General features: G+C 38.7%; 1 long non-coding RNA gene across 1 annotated transcript; it reads left to right on the top strand.

Annotated features, from left to right (window-relative positions):
- The first annotated feature begins 1 nt into the window (after position 1).
- LOC141415532 (uncharacterized) lies at positions 2-18,617 on the top strand. The gene is made up of 3 exons (XR_012440503.1): positions 2-663; positions 3,096-3,220; positions 16,536-18,617. It is a non-coding gene; the product is annotated as an uncharacterized lncRNA (long non-coding RNA).
- Positions 18,618-25,776: the final 7,159 nt, after the last annotated feature.

Genomic DNA, 25,776 nt, shown 5'->3' with positions numbered 1-25,776 from the left:
CCGCGGTCTGCGGGGTCAGCGGGAAGAAAGAGAGGGGCGCTCTTGGAGCGGGGAGGGAAGGTGGAGGCTTCCCGAGCGAATGGCGTTGCACGCCGCTCCCGCGCGGGAGCCCTGCCTGGCCGACAGCGGTTACAAGGCCATGGAGTGGAAAAGGTCTTCAGCAGCTCGGGGATGGCATCGGTTAGTGAAGTCAGGATTCATATAGAGACACTGCGGCAGACCGCTGTAAAGAAAACAACTGCTGAGTCTCTCAAGTTCAGCCGGCTTCTCCCTACGCAGTTAGGTAGTAGCGGGCCAAATTTGCAAGCAAAGTTAAGCGACTTACCCAAAACCTAGCAGCGAACGGCAGCTAATGGCAAGTTGGAACCTAGGTGTACTAGCTTACAATTCTGATTCCACTGTGACATTATCAACACAAGTCACTTGAATTCAACTGAGATTAGACACCCACCCCTCATCGGTAAGAAGTCTCGGGGCTACAGAGGGGAATCAAAGATGTAATCCTTGCCCTCAAAAGAAAGAAAACAGCTACAAAAAAAGACAGCATGCTAGATGCCATGTGAAAAACAGTACTGCAGAGAATCGGAGAGCCTCTCATGTCTGTCTGGGAGATCAGGAAAGGCAACTTGAAGGAGGCGGCGTTTGGGTTTGACCTTGAAGGAGGTGAGGAGGGTTTTACAGCAAAAGCATAGAAACATGTATGAAGGCATTGACAGCTGTGTTCTGGAAAGAGCAAACGCTCTAAGTAAGATATGTTGAGTGGCAAAAACAAAGGAGAAGGGGGTCCCAGGTGCCAAGTGGATGCATTTGTATTTAATTCTGTATTTTGAGTTATCATCCTTTTAAATTTGGAGGAAGAAAAGGAAGGTTTCTTTTTCTTTATATCTCTTTGTGAAGGGATGCACCAATTAGAGGTGAAAAAACCAAGAGCCTGGTAGAATGTAATGATGATCTACCTGGGTGTGGTGGTGCAGGCCTGTTATCTTAGCACTTGGGAGGCTGAGGCAGGAGGATGGTGACTTCAAGGACAGTGGCTACATAGCAAGACCCCATCTCAAAAACACAGAACGAAGCCAGGACGCCAGTGGCTCATGCCTGTAATCCTAGCTATGTGGGAGGCTGAGATCTGGAGGATCGAGGTTTCAGGCCAGGCAAATAGTTTGTGAGACCTTCCACCACCCTCACCAACCTCCAAAATATCCAGAACAAAATGGCTGGAGGCTTGGCTCGAGAAGAGCGCATGTTTTACAAGCACAAAGCCCTGAGTTCAAACTTCAGTCCCATCCCAAACAAATAAGGTGATGACTCTGAGCTAAAGGGAGGGCAGGATGAATTTAAAAGACTGTGGTTGAGCGATGATGTGGAGGCAGAATCTACAGAATTTGGCAACTGATTAATTGAGGTTAGGAAAATGAAAATAGTGAGGTTTTGTTTGTAGATAATTATGATACAAAAAGGGGACTGGTGTGTTGGCTAACTCACATCTGTAATCCCATATACTCACTGTAATCCTATCTACTTAGGAATGTGGAAGTGTGGAGGATTGAGGACCTGGCCCACCCTGGACAAAAACAGAAGACCCCACCTGAAAAATAACTAAAAGCAAAAATGGGTGAGGCACATGGCTCAAGTGGTAGAGTGTCTGCATGAGGCCCTGAGTTAAAACCCCAGTACCACTGAGAGACTGGGGGAGGGGGGAAGAGAGAAGGAGTAGAGGAGAGACATCTGTAAGAAAAAGGAGGAGCTGCTTTTTGAGAGTTGATGATCAGTTTGGATGGACATTTTAAGGGTTTGAAGATTTTTCAAGGAGCAACAAAGATGTGGACACTAAGAAGTTAGAAATAAAGGTTTTGAGGTTTGGAGGCATGGCTCAAGTAATAGAGCCCCTGCCTATAGACACAAGACCCTGAGACCACCAAAATATATACGGATATTCTTTCTAGGGGAGCACTTTCCAGAAATAAAAGTTCTGAAATATGTGAAAAGAGGATTGAACCTAGAAAAATTGGAAAGTATTCAGCCTAGCAGTGGGAAAAAATGGAGGGAGGGGGGCAGAAACTTGGGAAACATCTTAAGAGTCCTGATACTCAAACTGTGGTCAATGACCCAGTAGCATTGGTATTACTAGGTTGTTTGTTAGAAACACTGACTCTCAGGAGCCAACCCTGAGCTGCTGAATCAGCATCTTCAGTTGAAGAAGAACCCCAAGAGGTTTATATCACATCAAAGTTTGAGAAGCTCTAATCTAGATGAAAGAAGCCAAATAAAATAGGGTAGGGGGGGAGGAAGTGAGAGAACCAGAGTAATACAGAATCATCAAAGCAAAGGTGGATTGGAGTTTCACAAAAGCTGAACAGGAGGAAATGTTGATCAACAGTATTCCAAACTACAGAGGTTGGAAAACACAAGGAAGAAGATATGCTTGCATTTTGTCACCATAGCCACGTTTTTCTAATCAAAAGCTTGGAAACTAATACCTTCTAATCTGATTAGGATCGCCTAGAAACCCCGTGCAGTATCCATATATATGGGATATATAAATATAAATATATATATATATATATATAAATATACAAAATTATCTCTCAAAAAGCATCTTCTTTTTTTCTTACAGATGTCTCTCCTCTATTCCTTCTTTCTTCCCCCGCTTTCCCCAGTCTCTCAGTGGTACTGGGGTTTTAACTCACGGCCTCATGCAGACACTCTACCACTTGAGCCATGGTCCTTGTCCTTTTTTGCTTTAGTTATTTTTCAGGTAGGGTCTTCTGTTTTTGCCCAGGGTAGGGCTGGTCCTCAATCTTCCACACTATCCATGTACATCCACAGTACCCATGTATATACCTGCTTACACTGAAGTAAATTTATATTTGATAGAGGGAGAGAGTAAAGGTTCTTCTGTAGTCCCTTCTGTTTTCTCAGTGAAATAAGGAGCGAAATAAGGAGAGAGATCTTCTCTCTGAAGACAGACTGCTTTCCTTAGCCTCTTTTCAGTCAATATGGTCAAGTAGAACATAAGGAACTATGTCACTGCAAGCCAGGGCCTTTACCAAACAGTATATGTGCCGCCTCTATGTGTTTTTCCTTTTTGCCAGCAGGACCCTGGACATGCAGCCTCTGCTTTGATTATGCAGATGACAAGCCCCTGAGGTTGGCAGAGCCACAAGAAAGAAGGTACCTGGATGAAGGGAGAGCTTCCCGCTGACCTGGAACACTCAATTATGTGAGCAACATGTAAATTTGTTGTATCAGTTTAGCCTACTCTAATGTGATCATTCACTGAAAGTCATGAGGAAAGAAGAGAGAGGTAAAATAAAAGTCAATGAGCAAGGGCGAGTGAATTGATTAGGAACATAGTGAACTTTCCAGGCACTACTAAGGGATCCCTTCAGTGAGTGATCATGAATTTATAGTGACACTAGTCACTTGCTTGTACATTTTTCCCCAACTCATGAGCAGGCATTGAGTAGGCAGTTTTGGCACTAACCAGGACTGAGATTTGGCCAGGCAGGAATAATGGGTAGGGCAGAACAAACACAGTTGAGGGTAGAAGCAAATGAGGCATTATCACTTCAGGTGTGGTAAGATGTAAGATTAAGGGGGGATGGGGAACAGGAAAAGATAGTAGAGTGTCTATATTGATGTTTTTGATCAGGTTGAAGAATTGTTGGAGTTTATGTTCTATAGGGAATGACTCAGAAAGATGAGACCAGTTGAACAGTAGAAGACTTCATATTAAAATTAAAAGAGGGGCTACAGTGACCAGTAATATGAGAGTATGGGAATGATCATGAGAATAAGCAAATGAGTGCAATGGCTTGTATCTTAAGTGGCGCCCAAAGGTGTATGTGTTGAAGGCTTGGTTGCCAAGCCTTGGCACTATTGGGAGGCAATGGAAACTTTAAGAGGCAAGTCATTAGGAGCATGCCCTGGAAAGAGACAGTGGGATTCTAGCCCCCTCCTCAAGGTCTTCTTGGCTATATGGTGAGACATTTTGGGTTTTGCCCAAAATGATGTACTGATTCACCACAGACCCAAAAGCAATGGAACCAATCAATCATAGGCCTCCAAAACTGTGAGCCAAAATAAACCTTTTGTCTTTATAAGTAGATTATCTCAGGCATTTGTTATAGTGACAGAATGCTGACTAACACACTGAAGCAGCAGAAGGTCCAACATTCTTTGAAGACAGGAGGTCAAGGAATTGAGAGATAGTAAGGGTTTTGAAAATGAACATCCATATAGTTTTATATATTGTTTTATAGTCATGAACTACATAATGTCTTGGTTAACAACAGATCATATTTACAACAGTGGCCACATAAGATTATGTTACTAGTGCTGGACCTCATGGTACAGTACTCCGGAGGCTGAGGCAGGAAGATCTCAAGTTCAAGGCTAGACTTGGCTACACTGAGAGTTCAAGGCAGATACGTCTCTGAAGTGTGTGTGTGTGTATACACAAACACACACACATGCACACATATATACATATGCACAAAGAATTACAACAGGAGTGATATCAAGACAGTGTTGGAGAAAATGATATAATGTAGGATTTCTAATTGCTTCTGTCTGACCTCTCAAATTACAGCTGTTAACTACTTTCTTTTACAGGGAATGCCCATCTGTCTGTATTATAAATCCATCACATGCTGGTTTCCTGTTTTCTATGACAGTGCTTTAAAATTTGTCATGGATTACTCTGTTCTACCTCCAATGTGTATCTCAAATAAGTATGTCTATAGTGATGCTAGCTTGCTACATGAAATAATGCATAGCAAATGTTCAAAATCTTCATTAAAAACCTTTTATAGCCATAGCCAGGCATGGCACTTCACATCTGTAATCCCAGCACTTGGGCAGCTAAGGCAAGAGGATTGTGAGTTTGAGGCCAGCCTGGACCACATAGTGAAACCCTGTCTCAAATAGACAGTCAAAAAATCTGTTATAGCTTAAATTATGATAAATAAGGATTGAGCAAATTGAAAATACCAAGATTATCATTATCTTGGAAAATGATGTAACATATGTAGCATGAGGGCTCTGAAGTTAGACTGCTGGGACACCTCAAAGGTTACTATGTATATACTACATGAACTACATATAATACATACAAGTATTTTAAGGACTTCCTAGCATATTTAAACAAGTTAGAATTAAATATAGTCATTATTTTATTATACTTATATCTTATTTTTATGAAATTACCCATACCTATACTGAAGTTTTCCAACTTAGAAAATGTTTATATCCATACATGTTAAGACCTAATGGTAAGAAGGCTTCTGGTTAAACATGGTGCATCGAATACACGTTTTTTCTCCACTTACTCCAGATACCTCATTAAAATGACAGTGAAGGAAAAAAAAGTTGTAAACATATAAACCTGTAAAGACAAAGCAAACAGGGAAAGAGATCCCTGCTGAAGATGGATGTCAACAAAACTTAGGAATGTAGAAAGCAGATGAATGAATAATAACTGACTTGCCAAAGCTGAGAACGTTAATATCTAACCCTTTGAGAGGGAGTAGTCATCCACAAGTGAACCTGCTAATGTCATAAAGCCCTGGAAAGTCTCTGCAACTGTGATACCTCTGAAAGCAGAGGTAAACTGAGGCTGAAAAGAAGATGCCTTGGTGGGTACTGGTGACTTATGCCTATAATCCTACCTACCCAGGAGGCACAGATCAGGAGGATCACTGTTCAAGGCCAGCCTAGCAAAATAGTTTTTGAGACTCTATTTTGAAAATATCCAACACAAAAAAAGACTGGTAGAGTTGCTCAAGAGGTAGAGTACCTGACTAGCAAGCATGAGGCCCTGAGTTCAAGCCCTAGTACTGTATAAAAAAGAAAGATTTGTTGTAAAAAAATTTTTAAAGACCAGTTAGACCCTTCTTCCTCCCATTCCCTGCTCCATTCCATGTTGCCCAAGTCATCAGAATATAGATGGTCTTCTTTCTGGAGAGGCTGACTTGAACTCCCCTAGAACCCAGGTAGAGCTGAGGATAGGGATGGCTCACTTACACAGAAAGGAGAATAAAGTGAAGTTGTGCAGACCGAATTATGAGACAAACCCTCTTAGCTTCAGTCCCAAATTCACATTCTAGGATACTGGGATACTGTCAGGAGATTGAACGGTTTCTGTAGGGGTCATGGTTTGGATGTCCCCCAAAGATACCTATGTAATAGGCTTGGTCAATAGAGTACTGCTATTGGAAGGTGGCAGAATCTTTAAGAGATGGGGCTTAGTAGGGGCATGTTCCTAAAGGAAAGAGTGGAATCCTAGCCCTTTTCCCTCTCTTGGCAATGAAATGAGCAGTTTTTCTCTGCCATATGTTCCCTTCATAGTGTGCTTTCTTGAAACAGTTCCAAAAGCAATGGAGAGGGAGGATATAAGGAAAGGGTGTAGGAGAATGAATATGGTAGAAATATGTGCTCATGTATGGTAATGGAAAATTGAGAGGGAAGGGGGTAAAGGAGAATGATGAAGGGGTAAATTTAACTAAGATACATTGTAAGCACTTTTGTATATGTCACAAATGTACCCCCAGGACAACAATAATATGATAATAAATTTTTTTAAATAGCAGTGGGGCTTCTGATACCTCCAAAAACTGTAAGCCAGGCTGGAGGTATGGCGCAAGTGGTAGAGTGCCTGCCTTGCAAATGTAAGGCCCTGAGTTCAAACCCCAGTACCACAAACCCACCCCCCACTGAACAAAAACTGTAAGCCAAAGTGAAATTTTTCTCTTTATAAGTGGATTATCTCATATTGTTACTGGAACAGAAAGCTGACTAACACAGGGGAAAAGCAGCTACTCCAAGAAAAGAGGCCACTAAATGTTGAGTTTGGAATACCATAATGAGGAACAGGGTTTGTTACCTGTCTCTTACAGTGAAGCACAACAGTTGATAGACCATGCCCATACCAACAGAAGGTATAATTAACTTTTTGTCACCTCATTCTTGAGTGTAGGTCAACACTTAAGGAAAGTACTTGAAAAAAAAACCCTTACATGAAAGAAGAGCCTAAAATGAACAAGTAGAGTAACCAGGAGAAAATAAAACCAGTGCAGGGAACAGGAAAAGATGTCAAAAAGAAAAAGACATGATTTTTTTGGTTTATTTATTCATTTATTCATATGTGCATACATTGTTTGGGCCATTTCTCCTCCCTGCGTCCCCACCCCCTCCCTCTCCCTCCCATCCTCCCTCACTTCCAAGCAGAACCTGTTCTGCCCTCTTCACCAATTTTCTTGAAGAGAAGACATAAGCAATAATAAGAAAGACATGTTTTTGCTAGTTTGAGATAAAGATAGCTATACAGAGAAATTCCTAGCATTGCTTCCATGCACATGTGTATTACAACCCGAATTGGTTCATCTCTACCTGACCTCTTCACTGCTTCCCGGTCACCTTTCCATAATGACCTCTGTCAATTTAAGATTACTATATTAGCTCCTCTACAGTGGGCACATCAAACACTTTCAACTTTTGGGTTTCTTACCTTTCCGTATTCCTCCCTCTATGTGTTCTCCCCTTAGTGTGTGACCCATGTCCAATAATATTAACTGCATTTGTTTTAGGTCTAGTAACCACATATAAGGGAGAACATGTGATCTTTGGCCTTCTGAGCCTTGCTAACTTTGCTTAAGATGATGTTCTCCAGTTCCATCCATTTACTTGCAAATGACAACATTTCATTCTTCTTTTTGACTGAGTAAAATTGCATTGTGTATAAATATCACATTTTCTTTTTTTATGAATTCAATTTTTTATTATTTTTTTCTTTTATTATTCATATGTGCATACAAGGCTTGGGTCATTTCTGCCCCCTGCCCCCACCCCCTCCCTTACCACCCACTCCGCCCCCTCCATCTCCCCCCTATGCCCACAATACCCAGCAGAAACTGTTTTGCCCTTATTTCTAATTTTGTTGTAGAGAGAGTATAAGCTATAATAGGAAGGAACAAGGGTTTTTTCTGGTTGAGATAAGGATAGCTATACAGGGAGTTGACTCACATTAATTTCCTGTGTGTGTGGGTTACCTTCTAGGTTAATTCTTTTTGATCTAACCTTTTCTCTAATACCTGTTCCCCTTTTCCAATTGGCCTCAGTTGCTTTTAAGGTATCTGCTTTAGTTTCTCTGTGTTAAGGACAACAAATTCTAGCTAGTTTTTTAGGTGTCTTACCTATCCTCACCCCTCCCTTGTGTGCTCTCGCTTTCGTCATGTGCTCAAAGTCCAATCCCATTGTTGTGTTTGCCCTTGATCTAATGTCCACATATGAGGGAGAACATACGATTTTTGGTCTTTTGGGCCAGGCTAACCTCACTCAGAATGATATTCTCCAATTCCATCCATTTACCTGCGAATGATAACATTTCGTTCTTCTTCATGACTGCATAAAATTCCATTGTGTATAGATACCACATTTTCTTAATCCACTCGTCAGTGGTGGGGCATCTTGGCTGTTTCCATAACTTGGCTATTCTGAATAGTGCCGCAATAAACATGGGTGTGCAGGTGCCTCTGGAGTAACAGTCTTTTGGGTATATCCCCAAGAGTGGTATTGCTGGATCAAATGGTAGATCGATGTCCAGCTTTTTAAGTAGCCTCCAAATTTTTTTCCAGAGTGGTTGTACTAGTCTACATTCCCACCAACAGTGTAAGAGGGTTCCTTTTTCCCCGCATCCTCGCCAACACCTGTTGGTGGTGGTGTTGCTGATGATGGCTATTCTAACAGGGGTGAGGTGGAATCTTAGTGTGGTTTTAATTTGCATTTCCTTTATTGCTAGAGATGGTGAGCATTTTTTCATGTGTTTTTTGGCCATTTGAATTTCTTCTTTTGAGAAAGTTCTGTTTAGTTCACATGCCCATTTCTTTATTGGTTCATTAGTTTTGGGAGAATTTAGTTTTTTAAGTTCCCTGTATATTCTGGTTATCAGTCCTTTGTCTGATGTATAATTGGCAAATATTTTCTCCCACTCTGTGGGTGTTCTCTTCAGTTTAGAGACCATTTCTTTTGATGAACAGAAGCTTTTTAGTTTTATGAGGTCCCATTTATCTATGCTATCTCTTAGTTGCTGTGCTGCTGGGGTTTCATTGAGAAAGTTCTTACCTATACCTACTAACTCCAGAGTATTTCCTACTCTTTCTTGTATCAACTTAAGAGTTTGGGGTCTGATATTAAGATCCTTGATCCATTTTGAGTTAATCTTGGTATAGGGTGATATACATGGATCTAGTTTCAGTTTTTTGCAGACTGCTAACCAGTTTTCCCAGCAGTTTTTGTTGAAGAGGCTGCTATTTCTCCATCGTATATTTTTAGCTCCTTTGTCAAAGATAAGTTGCTCATAGTTGTGTGGCTTCATATCTGGATCCTCTATTCTGTTCCACTGGTCTTCATGTCTGTTTTTGTGCCAGTACCATGCTGTTTTTATTGTTATTGCTTTGTAATATAGTTTGAAGTCAGGTATTGTGATACCTCCTGCATTGTTCTTATGACTGAGTATTGCCTTGGCTATTCGTGGCCTCTTGTGTTTCCATATAAATTTAACAGTAGATTTTTCAATCTCTTTAATGAATGTCATTACAATTTTGATGGGAATTGCATTAAACATGTAGATTACTTTGGGGAGTATCGACATTTTTACTATGTTGATTCTACCAATCCATGAGCATGGGAGATCTCTCCACTTTCTATAGTCTTCCTCATTCTCTTTCTTCAGAAGTGTATAGTTTTCCTTGTAGAGGTCTTTCACATCTTTTGTTAGGTTTACACCTAGGTATTTGATTTTGTTTGAGGCTATTGTAAATGGAATTGTTTTCATACATTCTTTTTCTGTTTGCTCATTGTTAGTGTATAGAAATGCTAATGATTTTTCTATGTTGATTTTATATCCTGCTACCTTGCTATAGCTATTGATGATGTCTAGAAGCTTCTGAGTAGAGTTTTTTGGGTCTTTAAGGTATAGGATCATGTCGTCTGCAAATAGGGATATTTTGACAGTTTCTTTACCTATTTGTATTCCTTTTATTCCTTCTTCTTGCCTAATTGCTCTGGCTAGGAATTCCAGTACTATGTTGAATAGGAGTGGAGATAGTGGGCATCCTTGTCTGGTTCCTGATTTTAGAGGGAATGGTTTTAATTTTTCTCCGTTAAGTATAATGCTGGCTGCAGGTTTGTCATATATAGCTTTTATTATGTTGAGGAACTTTCCTTCTATTCCTAGTTTTCTTAGAGCTTTTATCATGAAATGATGTTGGATCTTATCAAAGGCTTTTTCTGCATCTATTGAGATGATCAAGTGGTTTTTGTCTTTGCTTCTGTTAATGTGGTTTATTACGTTTATTGATTTTTGTATGTTGAACCACCCCTGCATCCCTGGGATGAAGCCTACCTGGTCGTGGTGAATAATCTTTTTGATGTGTTGCTGAATTCGATTTGCCATTATTTTGTTGAGGATTTTTGCATCAATGTTCATTAAGCAGATTGGCCTATAGTTCTCCTTTTTGGAGGTGTCTTTGCCTGGTTTTGGGATAAGTGTAATACTGGCTTCATAAAATGTGTTTGGCAGTTTTCCTTCCCTTTCTATTTCATGGAACAGTTTAAGGAGGGTTGGTATCAGTTCTTCTTTAAAGGTCTGATAGAATTCAGCAGAGAATCCATCTGGTCCTGGACTTTTCTTTTTGGGGAGACTCTTGATTGCTGCTTCAATTTCATTTTGTGTTATAGGTCTATTCAGGTGATTAATTTCCTCTTGGTTCAGTTTTGGATGATCATATGTATCTAGAAATCTGTCCATTTCTTTTAGATTTTCAAATTTATTTGAATATAGGTTCTCAAAGTAGTCTCTGATGATTTCCTGGACTTCCATGGTGTTTGTTGTTATCTCCCCTTTTGCATTCCTAATTCTACTAATTTGGGTTTTTTCTCTCCTCATTTTAGTCAGGTTTGCCAGGGGTCTATCGATCTTGTTTATTTTTTCAAAGAACCAACTTTTTGTTTCATTAATTCTTTGTATGTTTTTTTTGGTTTCTATTTCGTTGATTTCAGCTCTTATTTTTATTATTTCTCTCCTTCTATTTGTTTTGGGATTTGCTTGTTCTTGTTTTTCTAGGAGTTTGAGATGTATCATTAGGTCATTGATTTGGGATCTTTCAATCTTTTTAATATATGCACTCATGGCTATAAACTTTCCTCTCAAGACTGCCTTAGCTGTGTCCCATAGGTTCCGGTAGGTTGTGTTTTCATTTTCATTGACTTCCAGGAACATTTTCATTTCCTCTTTTATTGCATCGATGATCCATTCTTCATTAAGTAATGAGTTATTTAGTTTCCAGCTGTTTGCATGTTTTTTGTCTTTACTTTTGTTGTTGAGTTCTACTTTTACTGCATTGTGGTCAGATAGTATGCACGGTATTATTTCTGTTTTCTTATATTTGCTGAGGCTTGCTTTGTGCCCTAGGATATGATCTATTTTGGAGAAGGTTCCATGGGCTGCTGAGAAGAATGTATATTGTGTAGAGGTTGGATGAAATGTTCTGTAGACATCTACTAGGTCCACTTGCTCTATTGCATATTTTAGATCTTGGATTTCTTTATTGAGTTTTTGTTTGGATGACCTATCTATTGATGATAATGGAGTGTTAAAGTCTCCCACAACCACTGTGTTGGCGTTTATATATGCTTTTAGGTCTTTCAGGGTATGTTTGATGAAATTGGGTGCGTTGACATTGGGTGCGTACAGATTGATGATTATTATTTCCTTTTGGTCTATTTCTCCTTTTCTTAGTATGGAATGTCCTTCTTTATCTCGTTTGATCAATGTAGGTTTGAAGTCTACTTTGTCAGCGATAAGTATTGCTACTCCTGCTTGTTTTCGGGGGCCATTGGCTTGGTAAATCTTCTTCCAGCCTTTCATCCTAAGCATATGCTTATTTCTGTCGGTGAGATGAGTCTCCTGTAAGCAACAAATTGTTGGATCTTCTTTTTTAATCCATTTTGTCAAACGGTGTCTTTTGATGGGTGAATTAAGTCCATTAACATTAAGCGTTAGTACTGATAGGTATGTGGTGATTCCTGCCATTTAGTTATCTTAGTTGTTTGAAGGTTTGATTGTGTGTACCTAACCTGATGTTACTCTCTACTGTCTTGCTTTTTCTTATCCTGTGGTTTGGTGCTGCCTGCCTTTTCATGGTTAAGTTGGGTTTCACTTTCTGTGTGCAGAATCCCTTGAAGAATCCTTTGTAGTGATGGCTTTGTGGTCACATATTGTTTTAGTTTCTGCTTATCATGGAAGACTTATTGCTCCATCTATTTTGAATGATAGCTTTGCTGGGTAGAGTATCCTGGGGTTGAAGTTATTTTCATTCAGTGTCCGGAAGGTCTCACCCCACGCTCTTCTTGCTTTTAATGTTTCTGTTGAGAAGTCTGCTGTGATTTTGATGGGTTCATCTTTGTATGGTACTTGTTTTTTCCCTCTTACAGCCTTCAATATTCTTTCCTTACTTTCTGAACTTGTTTTAATGATGATATGTCGTGTGGTAGTTCTATTTTGATATGGTCTGTTTGGTGTCCTGGAAGCCTCTTGCATCTGTATGGGAATATCTTTCTCTAGATTTGGGAATTTTTCTGTTATTATTTTGTTAAATATATTATGCATTCCCTTCGCTTGCACCTCTTTTCTTCTTCGATGCCCATGATTCTCAAGTTTGGTCTTTTGATGGAGTCAGTGAGTTCTTGCATTTTCTTTTCACAGGTCTTGAGTTGTTTAATTAATAGTTCTTCGGTTTTTCCTTTAATTACCATTTCATCTTCAAGTTCTGAGATTCTGATTTCTGTTTGTTCTATTATGCTGGATTGACCTTCCGTTTTGTTTTGCAGTTCTGTTTCATTCTTTTTTCTGAGGTTTTCCATATCCTGGCTGGTTTCCTCTTTAATGTTGTCTATTTTTGTCCTGAGTTCATTTGTCTGTTTATTCATCGTGTTCTCTCTTTGACTTTGGTGTTTATACAGTGCTTCTATGGTTTCCTTTATTTTTTCTTTTGTTTTTTCAAATTCTCTATTTTTGTTGTCTTGGAATTTCTTGAGTGTCTCCTGTACATTTTGGTTGACTCTATCCAGTATCATCTCTATAAAATTCTCATTGAGTACCTGTAGTATGTCTTTTTTTAAATATTCTTGTGGGCTTCATTCGGTCCTTTGGCATAGTTTATCTTCATTTTGTTGGAGTCTGGATCTGAGTAACTGTTTTCTTCATTCCCCTTTGGTTCCTGTACTAATTTTTTGCTGTGGGGAAACTGGTTTCCCTGTTTTTTCTGTCTTCCCGTCATTGTGTTTGGTGTTGTTACTGTCCCTATACTGTGTGCAATTAAGTATTTTCTAGCTTGTGATAATAACAATGGTAATATTTAGAATGGAAGGGTGAGCTGAGATGGAAAGCAAGAAGTTAAAGAAATGGGAAAAACAAATACACAGAATGGAGGGAGAAAACAGAACAAGGTATCACACAAGAAGATTTCAAAGGTATAAACAGGGAGCGTTAGTGTACTAATCGACAATAAGCTGAACAGACATTAGAGAGACAGAGAGAGGATTGAAAATCAAAAGTAAAAAAAGTAAGAATAAAAATAAAAAATAAATCAATGAAAGAAAAATCAATTTATAAAAATGTATTAAAATAAATGAAAAAATAGAAAATTTAAAAGAACCAAAAAAACCAAAAAACTTCCAAGTTCAAATGCAGTGAAGTCTCAGTCTCCAATCCTGGAGATGGTGCCTTAGATGTTGTTCTGTTGTTGTCTCATCAAAGGGGACGCATAAAGTAGAACAAAACTACACACACACGCACAAAAAAAACCCTACCAAGTGTCCCAAGTTCAAATGCAATACAGTTTCAGTAAGTTTTTCAGCTTGCAGGTGTAACTCGGTTGTTCTCTCATCAAAGGTAGGGAGACAAAAAAAAAAAAAAAAGAGTCTGGAGACAGTTCTGAGAATGGTATCTGCAACTGTGCCTTGCCTTCCTGCTGCTGTCAGCCTGCTGTTGCTGGAGGCGTTATTTATGCAGATCTTTGGGGTGAGCTTAGCACTCACCTGGCCCTGCAGGGTTTGTTTGCTCAGATTTCTCCTGTGCTTGAGCCTCTGCTACAAGCTTTCCCCTTTCCAAGCACTGAGAAAGGTGACACTGCACCTGTGTTGTCAGGCCTGCGTGTTTATTTACAGTTCATGTGGGAGGTGGGTCTTCCCCCCTCTCCTGTGCAGTTCTCCTCCCACCTCTGCTTTCACAAGTTTTCCTGCTCCTGATTACTGGGCGGTGCTGCTGCTCCTGCCAGCTGCCATGTTTGTTTACAGCTCATGTGGGAAGTGGGTCTTCCCTCCTCTCCTGTGGAATTTTCCTCCCTCCGCCACTCTCAGAAGCTTTCCCGCTCTTGGTTGCTGGGCGCACGCCCCTGCTCCCGCCAGATGCTCTCCGGCCCGCCCTGCTTGTTTATTTACAGTCGTGGGAAGGATTCCCTTCCCCCAATATTCAGCGTTCAATGCACCTCACCCTCTTTCCTGCGTGTTTTATTTGTTCTTATTGCTTATTACTCAGTTTCTCTTTCTTTCCCCTGGTGGAGGTCAGTCTGTCCAGGTGGCTATGCTGCTCTGGCCCAGGCTTGTCTGTGGGAGTACCACGGTACCACAAAGCTCACCTGGTCCATGTTTTCCCAAGCTGTCTGGGCGCTGGCGACTGGCGGCCCGGGGGCCCTCCTGGTTTCTCTGTTTAACGTGAAGTGGGGATTCCCTGCGCCGGCTGGAGGTGTGGAGGGGTCAAAGTTATGCCTTTTCTCAGTGATTATGCCTGCAAAGTGTGTCTCCAGTGTCTCTCCAAGATCTCACTATAGGAGGCTCGCTTTCTGCTTCCTCCCTCTAGCTGCCATCTTGGAATCCCCCTCACATTTTCTTAAACCATTTATCAGTAGTGGGGCATCTTGGCTGTTTCCATAACTTGGCTCTTGTGAATAGTGCTGCAGTAAACATGGGCGTGCAGGTGCCTCTGGAGTAACCTGAGTACATTCCTTTGGATATATCCCTAGGAGTAGGATTGCTGGATCATATGGCAGATCTGTGTTTAGTTTTTTAAGAAGCTTCCATATTGTTTTCCAAAGTGGTTGTACTAGTTTACATTCCTACCAGCAGTGCACGGGGGTTTCTTTTCCCCCACATCTTCTCCAGCATTTTTTGTAGGTGGTGTTTTTGATGATAGCTATTCTAACAGGGGTGAGGTAGAATCTTAGTATGGATTTGATTTGTGTTTCCTTTATGGCCAGAGATGGTGAGCATTTTTTCATGTGTTTTTTGGCCCTTTGGATTTCTTCTTTTGAAAAATTTCTGTTTAGTTCAGTTGTCCATTTCTTTATTGGTTCATTGATTTTGGGGGAGTTTAGTTTTATGAGCTCCCTGTATGTTCTGCTTATCAGGCCTTTGTCTGATATATAGCCAGCAAATATTTTCTCCCACTCTGTGGGTTGTCTCTTTAGTTTAGAGATCATTTCTTTTGTTGTGCAGAGCTTTTTAATTTCATGTATTCCCATTTGTCAGTCCTTTCTCTTAGTTGCTGGGCTGCTGGGGTTCTATTGAGGAAGTCCTTGCCTATACCTATTACTTCCAAAGTTTTCCCTGCTCTTTTCTGTACTAACTTCAGAGTTTCAGGTCTGATATTAAGGTCCTTGATCCATTTTGAGTTGATACTAGTACAGACACACTGGTCTTCATACCTGTTTTTGTGCCAGTACCATGTTGTTTTTATTGCTATTGCTTTGTAATATAGTCAGGTATTGTGATACCTCCAGTATTGCTCTTTTTGCTGAGTATTGCTTTGGCTATTCATGGTCTCTTGTGTCTACCCTAAATGAACTTTAGGGTAAATTTTTCAATCTCTGTGATGAATGTCATTGGGATTTTGATGGGAATTGTGTTGAACATGTAGATTGCTTTTGGTAGTATAGCCATTTTTACTATGTTGATTCTACCAATCCATGAGCACAGGAGATCTTTTCCACCTTCTGTAGTCTTCCTCAATCTCTTTCTTCAGATGTTTATAGTTCTCCTTGGAGAGGTTTTCACATCCTTTGTTCAGTTTACTCCTACGTATTTGATTTTTTTTGAGGCTATTGTAAATGGAATTGTTTTCATATATTCTTTCTCAATTTGTTCTTTGTTGATGTGTAGAAAAGCTAATGATTTTTGTAAGTTGATTTTATATCCTGCCACCTTGCTGAAGGTGCTTATGGTGTCTAGGAGTTTTGGGGTGGAATTTTTTGGGTCTTTGAGGTATAGGATCATGTCATCTGCAAATAGGGATCCTTTGACAGTTTCTTTATCTATTTGTATTCCTTTTATTTCTTCTTCTTGAAAAAGGCACTTATTTTTGTTTTGCTTTCTTGCAGCGTTAAGGATCAAGCCTAGGCCTTGCATGTGGTAGGCAAACATTCTGTCACAGAGCTACATCCTTAATCCTTTCATATATTTTACTTCCTGTCTATTCTCAGAAAACTACTACAATGAAGTACTCCACCCAAGTAATGGTATAAATCAAGAAACTAAAAACAAAGGAGCTGATAAACAGAGCTTCAATGAAAGAGAAAGTGAATTCCCTAAATGAAGTTGCAGGGAGGTTCCAGGCCTGGAGAGCAGCCAGTCTATCCTGACACTGGAAGCTGGGGGTGCTCCAGAGGGGCTGTCTACAAGAAAAAAATGGAAATGATGGATTATCTAATGTGTTCTTATGAACAGAACTTCACAACTTGGTTTGGACACACAGAGATGAAGTGCTGATAGGTATGAAGAAAGCTAAGCAACCTAGGAAAGAAAAAATTAGAAACAAAATATTTCTAGCAAACCATTTGATTTTCTAAGAATATGTGATGATGAAGAGAAAGGATTATACTTCTCTGCCCCACTGATGTCAGACTTGGCATTGTGGATTATGCTGGCCAATGAAATGGAGACAGAAGTGAGTATGCCACTTCCAGAACATTAAGAGCTAGCTTATGATTCCATTTCTAACCCTGCCACAGATCAGCATTGTTCAGATAAGGGCTGCTCTGGCCATCTGTGACCTGAGTGAAGATCATATTGCTGAACTGCAGCTGACCCACTGCTGGACACAAGGCATGAATGAGAAGGAAACCTTTACTGTTGTAAGCCAACAGAACAAGAAAGAGACTTAGGGTTTCTATGGTCATTAGTTAATGTGGCATAATTAACTTCTTCTGACTAGTATAACATGAAATGCTGTGGACAGTGTTTATATACTAATCACATCCAGTAGGGCTCAAAGGCAGAACACTTGCCTAGCACATGTGAGGCCCAGGATTCGATCCCCAGTACTGCAAAAACAAACAAAAAAAAATGAAATATGTATATAAGAAATACTGAACAATAAAAATATTAGGAAATTCATAGATGATGTAATTGCCAAAACTGAAAAACAAGACATGGCAGTATTGTGTTGTTAAAAAAGTGGAATTAAATAGCAGACCAACGTTCCTGTGGAAAGTGGGAATAAGTGATGACACGTGGAATAGAACCTTTTATTATTGCTATGAGCCTTTTATCTGTTTGTTTCTTAAACCATATAACCACTTTGAAAAAAGTAAAAATTATATATATATATATAAATTATATATATATATTATATATATATTTTTTGAGACACTGTCTTATTGTATTTCCTAGGCTGCCTTGAACTCAAGATCCTCCTGCCTCTGCCTCCAGAGTTCTGGATTACAGATATGCACCATTATACCTGACTTATATTTCTTTTGGGAAAGAAAAATAATGGTAAATGAGACAATGGGGATGTTTTATTATTTTTTTTTTATTATTTGATGGTACTGGGGTTTGAACTCAGCCTCGTGCTTACTAGGCAAGCACTCTACCACTTGAGCCATGCCCCCAGCCCTTTTTGCCTTAGTTATTTTTCAGGTAGGGTCTTGCACTTTTTGGCCCAGGCTAGCCTTGGACCATGATCTTCCTTTATGTGCCTCCCACATAGCTGGAATTACAGACATGTACTTATTTGTTGAGATGAGGTCTTGCTAGCTTTTTACTTCTGCTGTCCTCAAATCAAAATCCTGCTGATCTTTGCCTCCAAGTGAATAGCTGAAATTATAGGTATAAACTACCACACCAGGCCTAGACTACAGTATCCTTTTTTTAACTTAGCCAATAGTGTTAATCATTCCACATTAAGATTGTAAGTAGAACTAATACTTGCCTTTTTCAAAAATATTGAATAAACTGAGGCCCTAAAAGCAATTTTTTTTCTGTTGTGTTTACTGCATAATAGAAGTATGAATGTTGCCTTTCTAGCATTTTGACTCAGCTATTTCCTTTCCCTGCCTTCATTGTGGTATTACTTATAGTGTACTTTTTTATGTAAGTTACATGTAATTTCCTTGAATTGAAAAATAGCATATGAAAATGTAGTTTACAAAACACTGTTTTGTACTTTCAAAATCAGATGTTTTAAAAAATATTCTCTGACATTAGACACACAAATAGTATTTTCCTTAGAAACATGGCAGTGATTAAAATGGTTTTTTAACTCATAGACATAGCTACCACCTCAAATTTATAAATATTTAGTTGTGCTTAATTGGTTTTTAACTCTTTTCTGGTGCTTTTATATCATTTACATGTTTTGGGCAAGCAAAAGTGAATCAGTCCAAGTACAGTATAAATCTTAAGGAAGAGATGCAGCAGGCTCTCTTCAGCCTTCAAACCTCTGAGTATGGCTCCATTGTGAGCCAAGCCTTCCCATCCTCCTCCAGCATCCCTCACACCCAGCACTAATTTATTCACTTGTTCAGCAGATACTTACTCAGAACCTCTTGGTGTGTTGCTTGCAGTTCCCTGAGCATATGATGAGGTCTCCCACTTCTTAGGCTTTGTAATGGGGTTTCTTGATCTAAAATTCTGCAACTATTATTCTTGACCTTCCTATGGCCAACTTCTTCAGTTAGACCAAGGAGAGGGGAAGCCTTACCTTACTCCAAATTTAGATACCTTTCCTCCTACTCCCATTATCTATTTTTACCAGGTCTGTTAGAGTCCCTTTATTATGAGCCCCAGAAAGGCAGAAACCTAGCCTGTGTCAGGCTCATTGTTTGCATTCAAATGTTGGCTATTTAATAAATACAAATGTTACCATTACCATTTGCTTGACTGGTTTCCTCAACAGCATATAGCTCCTTGGTGAATGGGTCTATAGTTTATAAAACTTTCTTTTAGTATTTCCCACTTAGAATAAGATATAGCACATAAACATTTGTTGAATAAATTTTGTCACCATTAGCAGTAATCATTAATATACATAACATGCAGGAATATGTAAAAAGTATCTTGATGATACAGATAGAGACTTGAGATGCTAAGGATTGTATTTGTGTGTGTTTCACTTAAATAGGAAAAATACATATGAAAGACATGAGACCACAGACTACAAATGGTCTACTATACTGCATGCTTTTACAACCCTTAACTTAGAAATATAGAATTTTTTTTTTTTGCTATATTGGGGATTGAACTCAGGGCTTCACTCTTGTTAGGTAGGTCCTCTACCTCATGGGCCATATTCTAGTCCCTAAAGTTTGTTTTTTCAGATAGAGTCTCACACTTTTGCCTGGGCCTGCCGCAGTGATCCTCCTACCTCCACATAGCTGGGATTACAGGCATGAACCATCCAGCTAGAAATAATTCTTAAGGAAAGTCTTAAAATAACCAGCTAAAATTATATCAACAACAAAAAGTTGGATTTCTTGGTTTGTATAGGTAAGTACTATGCAAGTTCCTTGATTCATGGTGTGGTATGTTTCAAATCTGAATTTACTATCAACCTAAAATAAATTGTGACCAATAAACAAAAATCAATTGTATTTCTATACACTAGCAATGAATAATCCAAAACTGAAATTAAGAAAACAGTTATCAAAAGGAATAAAATATCTATTTATGAATAAATTTTACCAAGGAAGTATTAAGACATGTATACTGAAAACTACAAAACATAGTTAAAAGAATGGAAAGACACGACATGTTCATATTATATTGTTTAAATGACATTACTGCCAAAATTGATGCACAGATTCAATGCAACTCTCCAACTGGCTTTTTTGCAGATGTGGATAACTAATTCTAAAATTCATATAGAAACTCAAGGGACCCAAAATAATCAAAACAATATTGAAAAAAGAACAAGGTTGCCTTATGATCCAGCAATACCACTCCTAGGGATATACCCGAAGGAATGCAACTCAAGTTATTACAAAAACACCTGCACATCCATGTTTATTGCAGCACTATTCACAATAGCCAAGTTATGGAAACAGCCAAGATACGCTACAACTGACAAATGGATCAAGATAATGTGGTATTTATACACAATGGAATTTTACTCATCCACAAAGAAGAATGAAATTTTATCATTTGCAAGTAAAAGGATGGAACTAGAGATCATCATCTTAAGCAAAGTTAGCCAGGCTCAGAAGGCCAAAAATCTCATGTTCTCCCTCATATGCGGATTATAGACCCAAAACAAATGTAGTGGTATTACTGGACACAAGTCACACACTAAGGGGAAACTGTGCACAGGAGAAATAGGGAAAGGAATGGTAACCTAAAAGATTGAATGTGGTTAATGTGCTCCCTGTTGAGGAGTGAATAAAGTAATCCTAATTTAGCAGAGACCACTATGGGAAGGGGACCAGGAAGTAGTGAAGAGTTCTGGTAGAAATGAACCAATGTGGGTTGCAATACACAAGTGCCTGGAAGCAACGCCAGGAATCTCTCTGCGTAGCTATCTTTATCCCAAACTAGCAAAAATGATATGTCTTTCTTATTACCTCTCATGTTTTCTCTTCAACAAAATCAGAGAAGAGGGAAGAACAGGTTCTGCCTGAAGTGGGGGGAGGAGGGAGGGAAGTAGGGGGAGTAGGGAGGTGGCCCAAACAATGTATACACATGTAAGTAAATGTAAAAATGATAAAATAAAAGGAGAAAAAAAAAGAACAAGGATGATAGATTCATACTTCCTAACTTCCTAGTATACTACAAAGCTACACTAATCAAAAAAGTGTGGTGCTGGCATAGTACAGACATATAGACCAATGAAATAGAATTAAGAGTCTAGAAATAAACCCATACATCTGTGGTCTTCAACATAGGTGTGACGACAATTCAATGAGGGCAATTGCTGGGGCAATTGAATGTCTCCATGCAAGAGAATGAAGTTGGACTCCTACCTCTCGCTATATATAAAAAACTCAAAATGGACCAAAGACCCAAATGTAAGACTTAAAACTATCACACTCTTGGAAGAAAATAAGAGTATAAATCTGCATGATCTTGGATTAAACAATGTTTTTCTTTCTGGTTATACTAGGGTTTGAACTCAGGGCTTCACACTTGCTAGGCAGGTGCGCTACTGATTGAACCATCCCTCAAGCCATGCACAATGGTTTCTTAGATATGAAAATATGCAAACAACCAAAGAAAAACACAGTTAAATTAGACTCCATCAAAAGCAAAGACTTGAAGCTGAGAGTTGTGGCAAATACCTGTAATCCCAGTAATTGGGAAGCTGAGGTAGGAGGATCATGAGTTGAAGGCCAGCCTGGTCTACACAGCAAGATCCTCTCTCAAAAAGAAAAAAAAATTTTAAAAGACAATAAGAACTTTGACAATTCTAAGAACACCACAAGAAAGTGAAACCCAGAGAAAAGAAGAAAATACTTGCAAATCATCTATCTGATAAGAGATTTATCCCTAAAATATATAAAGAACTCTTAATAACTTAATAATGAAAATTACTAAATTAAAAGTGGCAAAGGACTTCAAAAGACACTTCTCCAAAACTACAGAAATGACCAAAAAGCACATGAAAATATACATTATTAGAGATGCTCTAGATAACGGTAATTTTTTTAAAATGATAGTGTTTACAACAATGTGGAAAAACTGGAACCTTCAGACACTACAATTGGAAATTTAAAATGGTGCAGCTACTGGGGAAAAGTTTGGCAGTAACTCCAAAGTTAAACATAGAAGTAACATATGACCCAGAAATTCCACTTCTAAGTATGTAACCAAGAGATCTGAAAGTATACTTTCACACAAAAACTTGTACATAAATTTTCTTAGCACTCCATAACAGGTTTTAGCATGGTTATTCATAATAGACAAAAGATGGAAATAATTCAAATTTCCATCAGTTCAAAAAGTATGGCATATCCTTACAATAGAATATTACTCAGCCATTTAAAGGAATAAAGTATTATGTGCTATAAGGATGAACTTTGAAAACATTATGCTGAGTGAAGAACTCTGACACAAAAGGTTACATATTATATGTCATTTATATGAAATGTCAAGACTAGACAAATCCATAGAGACAAAGTAGATCAGTGGTTGCTAGAGATAGGGGAAGAGGAAATTGGGACTGATTGCTGATAGGCACAGAGTTTCTTTTAGAGTGATGAAAATGTTCTGGAATTAGTGTGACTGCACAGCATAGTGAATTTACTAAAAACTAACTAATTGTATACTTTAAGATGATAAACTTTGCATAAATTATATCTCAATTAAAAATTTAAAAATATCCTAAACTTGAAATAATTTCTAAGCAATTGTGCCTATCAAAGTGGTAGAATCATATCCTGTTTGCAAAGGGACAAAATGACTTAGCAAAGTATCAGTGTCCTTCCCTTCCCATCAAAAATGGTTGGATGTGATTTCTGTGTTTAGGTAAAATTTATTTTTTATATAAAATTTATATTTGTCCCTTGTGAGCAAGCACACATCAGAAAAAACTGAAAAGCAATTTTTGTGAGTTTACATCTAGTTTCTACAAGTTTATGCATGAGTAAGCTCAGAAACATTGTCCTCTAAAAAAGCACCCCTCCATGCTCTTATCCTTCTTTCTGTTTGCCATCATAGTCACTAGAATGCAAGTCCCTTGAGGGACTCTATCTGCAAAAATAAAAGATTGATAGAAAACTTAAAGCAGAAAAATGCCTATAAACAAAAAATCTAAAGAAATTTCCATCTGTTGTCTATAGATAATATTTTGTGATGTTTACAGAAAATAAATGACTACGCTGCCAGCTCACCCTCTGGAAGGAGCACAGACTCTTTCCCAGGTAAGAACTAAAGCCCAGGTATTGGCCCTGGTCCTGAAGGGTCCAGGTTTGCTATGATCTGGCCAAGTACACTCAATCTTACATCTAGCTTCCTTTCTCATGGAAGAAATTGAATTTTCTAATAAATTTTACTGAGAGATTTTTCAGGAAAAACTGTGAGTATTCCTTTCTGATTCATTCACAATCACTAGAATACTTCTGATTATAAGTTCCATTTCCCTTAAAGTCTTGGCTTTCTCTTTGACTACTATTCAGCTTATGAATAGTTTGGTCTAACTACAACAAAATAGTTCTTAACATTGACAGATACTTGCAAACTAATGGGAATGAGTTCCGCCTCTAAATACTTATGAAGAAGCCACCATGGTATTGTCAAATTTAATTCCAGTGTACTTATTGTACAGAGTAACTAAGAGTAGAAAATGCCAAACGAAGACTGATGTTGCAGTTAATCTGATTACACAACTACATTTTATGTGCTAATAATTGTTTTACTACTTTCTTTTGGGGGGAAAGTAGAGCTTAAAATATCTGTGATCACCAAATGAAACAATTTTCCTCAGTTTTGGGAAAAGTAATTTTTACAGTTACTGTTCAGTAACTCCTGAATGTAGTTCTTATTAAAGAAATTAACAGCCCAAAATACAGAACATTTCACTCATAAATCAAAGAAACAGTCTTAAAACATGATTTATGCCTACAAAAATAGACTTAGCAAGTATTTAAAATATTTTTTTGAGAGCTGAGTACTATGGCTTATGCCTCTCATCCTAGCCACTTGGAGGCAGAGATCAGGAAGATGATGGTTTGAGGCCAGCCCAGGCAAAAAGTTAGGGAGATCTCATCTCAGCCACTAAAAAGTTGAACATAGTGGTGCTCGCCTGTCATCCTAGCAACATGGGAAGCCTAAATAGGGGGCCCAGGCTTATAGATGCAAGACCCCATTTGAAAAGTACCTAAAGCAAAATGGGTTTAGGGTGTGGCTCACATGGTAGAGCATCTGCTTAGCAAGTGCAAGGCCCCGAGTACAAACGGCAGTACTGACACATTTTTTTAAATTTTTATTTTATTCATATGTGCATACAATGTTTGGGTCATTTCTCCCCCTACCCCCCCCTTACCCACTCTTACCCCTTGCTACCGGCAGAAACTATTTTGCCCTTATCTCTAATTTTGTTGAAGAGAGAGTATAAGCAATAATAGGAAGGACCAATAGTTTTTGCTAGTTGAGATAAAACTAGCTATACAGGGAGTTGACTGTCATTGATTTCCTGTGCATGTGTGTTACCTTCTAAGTTAATTCTTCTTGAACTAACCTTTTCTCTAGTTCCTGGTCCCATTCTTCTGTTGGCCTCAGTTGCTTTAAAGTATCTGCTTTAGTTTCTCTGCGTTGAGGGCAACAAATGCTATCGAGTTTTAGAGGTCTTACCTATCCTCACCCCTCCCTTGTGTGCTCTCGCTTTATCATGTGATCAAAGTCCAATCCCCTTGTTGTGTTTGCCCTTGATCTAATATCCGCATGTGAGGGAGAACATATGATTTTTGGTCTTTTGGGCTAGGCTAACCTCACTCAGAACGATGTTCTCCAATTCCATCCATTTACCAGTGAATGATAACATTTCGTTCTTCTTCATGGCGCATAAAATTCCATTGTGTATAGATACCACATTTTCTTAATCCATTCGTCAGTGCTGGGGCATCTTGGCTGTTTCCATAACTTGGCTATTGTGAATAGTGCCGCAATAAACATGGGTGTGCAGGTGCCGCTGGAGTAACCTGTGTCACATTCTTTTGGGTATATCCCCAAGAGTGGTATTGCTGGATCATATGGTACATCAATGTTTAGATTTTTAAGTAGTCTCCAAATTTTATTCCAGAGTGGTTGTACTAGTTTACATTCCCAGCAGCAGTGTAAGAGGGTTCCTTTTCCCCGCATCCTTGCCAACACCTGTTGTTAGTGATTTTGCTAATGATGGCTACTCTAACAGGTAAGGTGGAATTTTAGTGTGCTTTTAATTTGCATTTCCTATATTGCTAGAGATGGTGAGCATTTTTTCATGTGTTTTTTGGCTATTTGAATTTCTTCTTTTGAGAAAGTTCTGTTTAGTTCACTTGCCCATTTCTTTATTGGTTCATTAGTTTTGGGAGAATTTAGATTTTTAAGTTCCCCATATATTCTGGTTATCAGTCCTTTGTCTGATGTGTAGCTGGCAAATATTTTCTCCCACTCTGTGGGTGGTCTCTTCAGTTTAGAGACAATTTCTTTTGTTGAGCAGAAGCTTTTTAGTTTTATGAAGTCCCATTTATCTATGCTATCTCTTAGTTGCTGTGCTGCTGGGGTTCCATTGAGAAAGTTCGTGCCTATACCTATTAATTTCAGAGTATTTTCTACTCTTTCCTGTACCAACTTTAGAGTTTGGGGTCTGATATTAAGATTTTTGGTCCATTTTGAGTTAATATTGGTATAGGGTGATATACATGGATCTAGTTTCAGTTTTTTGCAGACTGCTAACCAGTTTTCCCAGCAGTTTTTGTTGAATAGGCTGCTATTTCTCCATCATATATTTTTAGCGCCTTTGTCAAAGATAAG

The sequence above is a fragment of the Castor canadensis genome, chromosome 13 (genome assembly GCF_047511655.1).
Source record: "Castor canadensis chromosome 13, mCasCan1.hap1v2, whole genome shotgun sequence".
NCBI classification, from domain to species: domain Eukaryota; kingdom Metazoa; phylum Chordata; class Mammalia; order Rodentia; family Castoridae; genus Castor; species Castor canadensis.
Note: the sequence above shows the minus strand (reverse complement) of the source record. Positions and strands in the feature narration are given on the sequence as shown.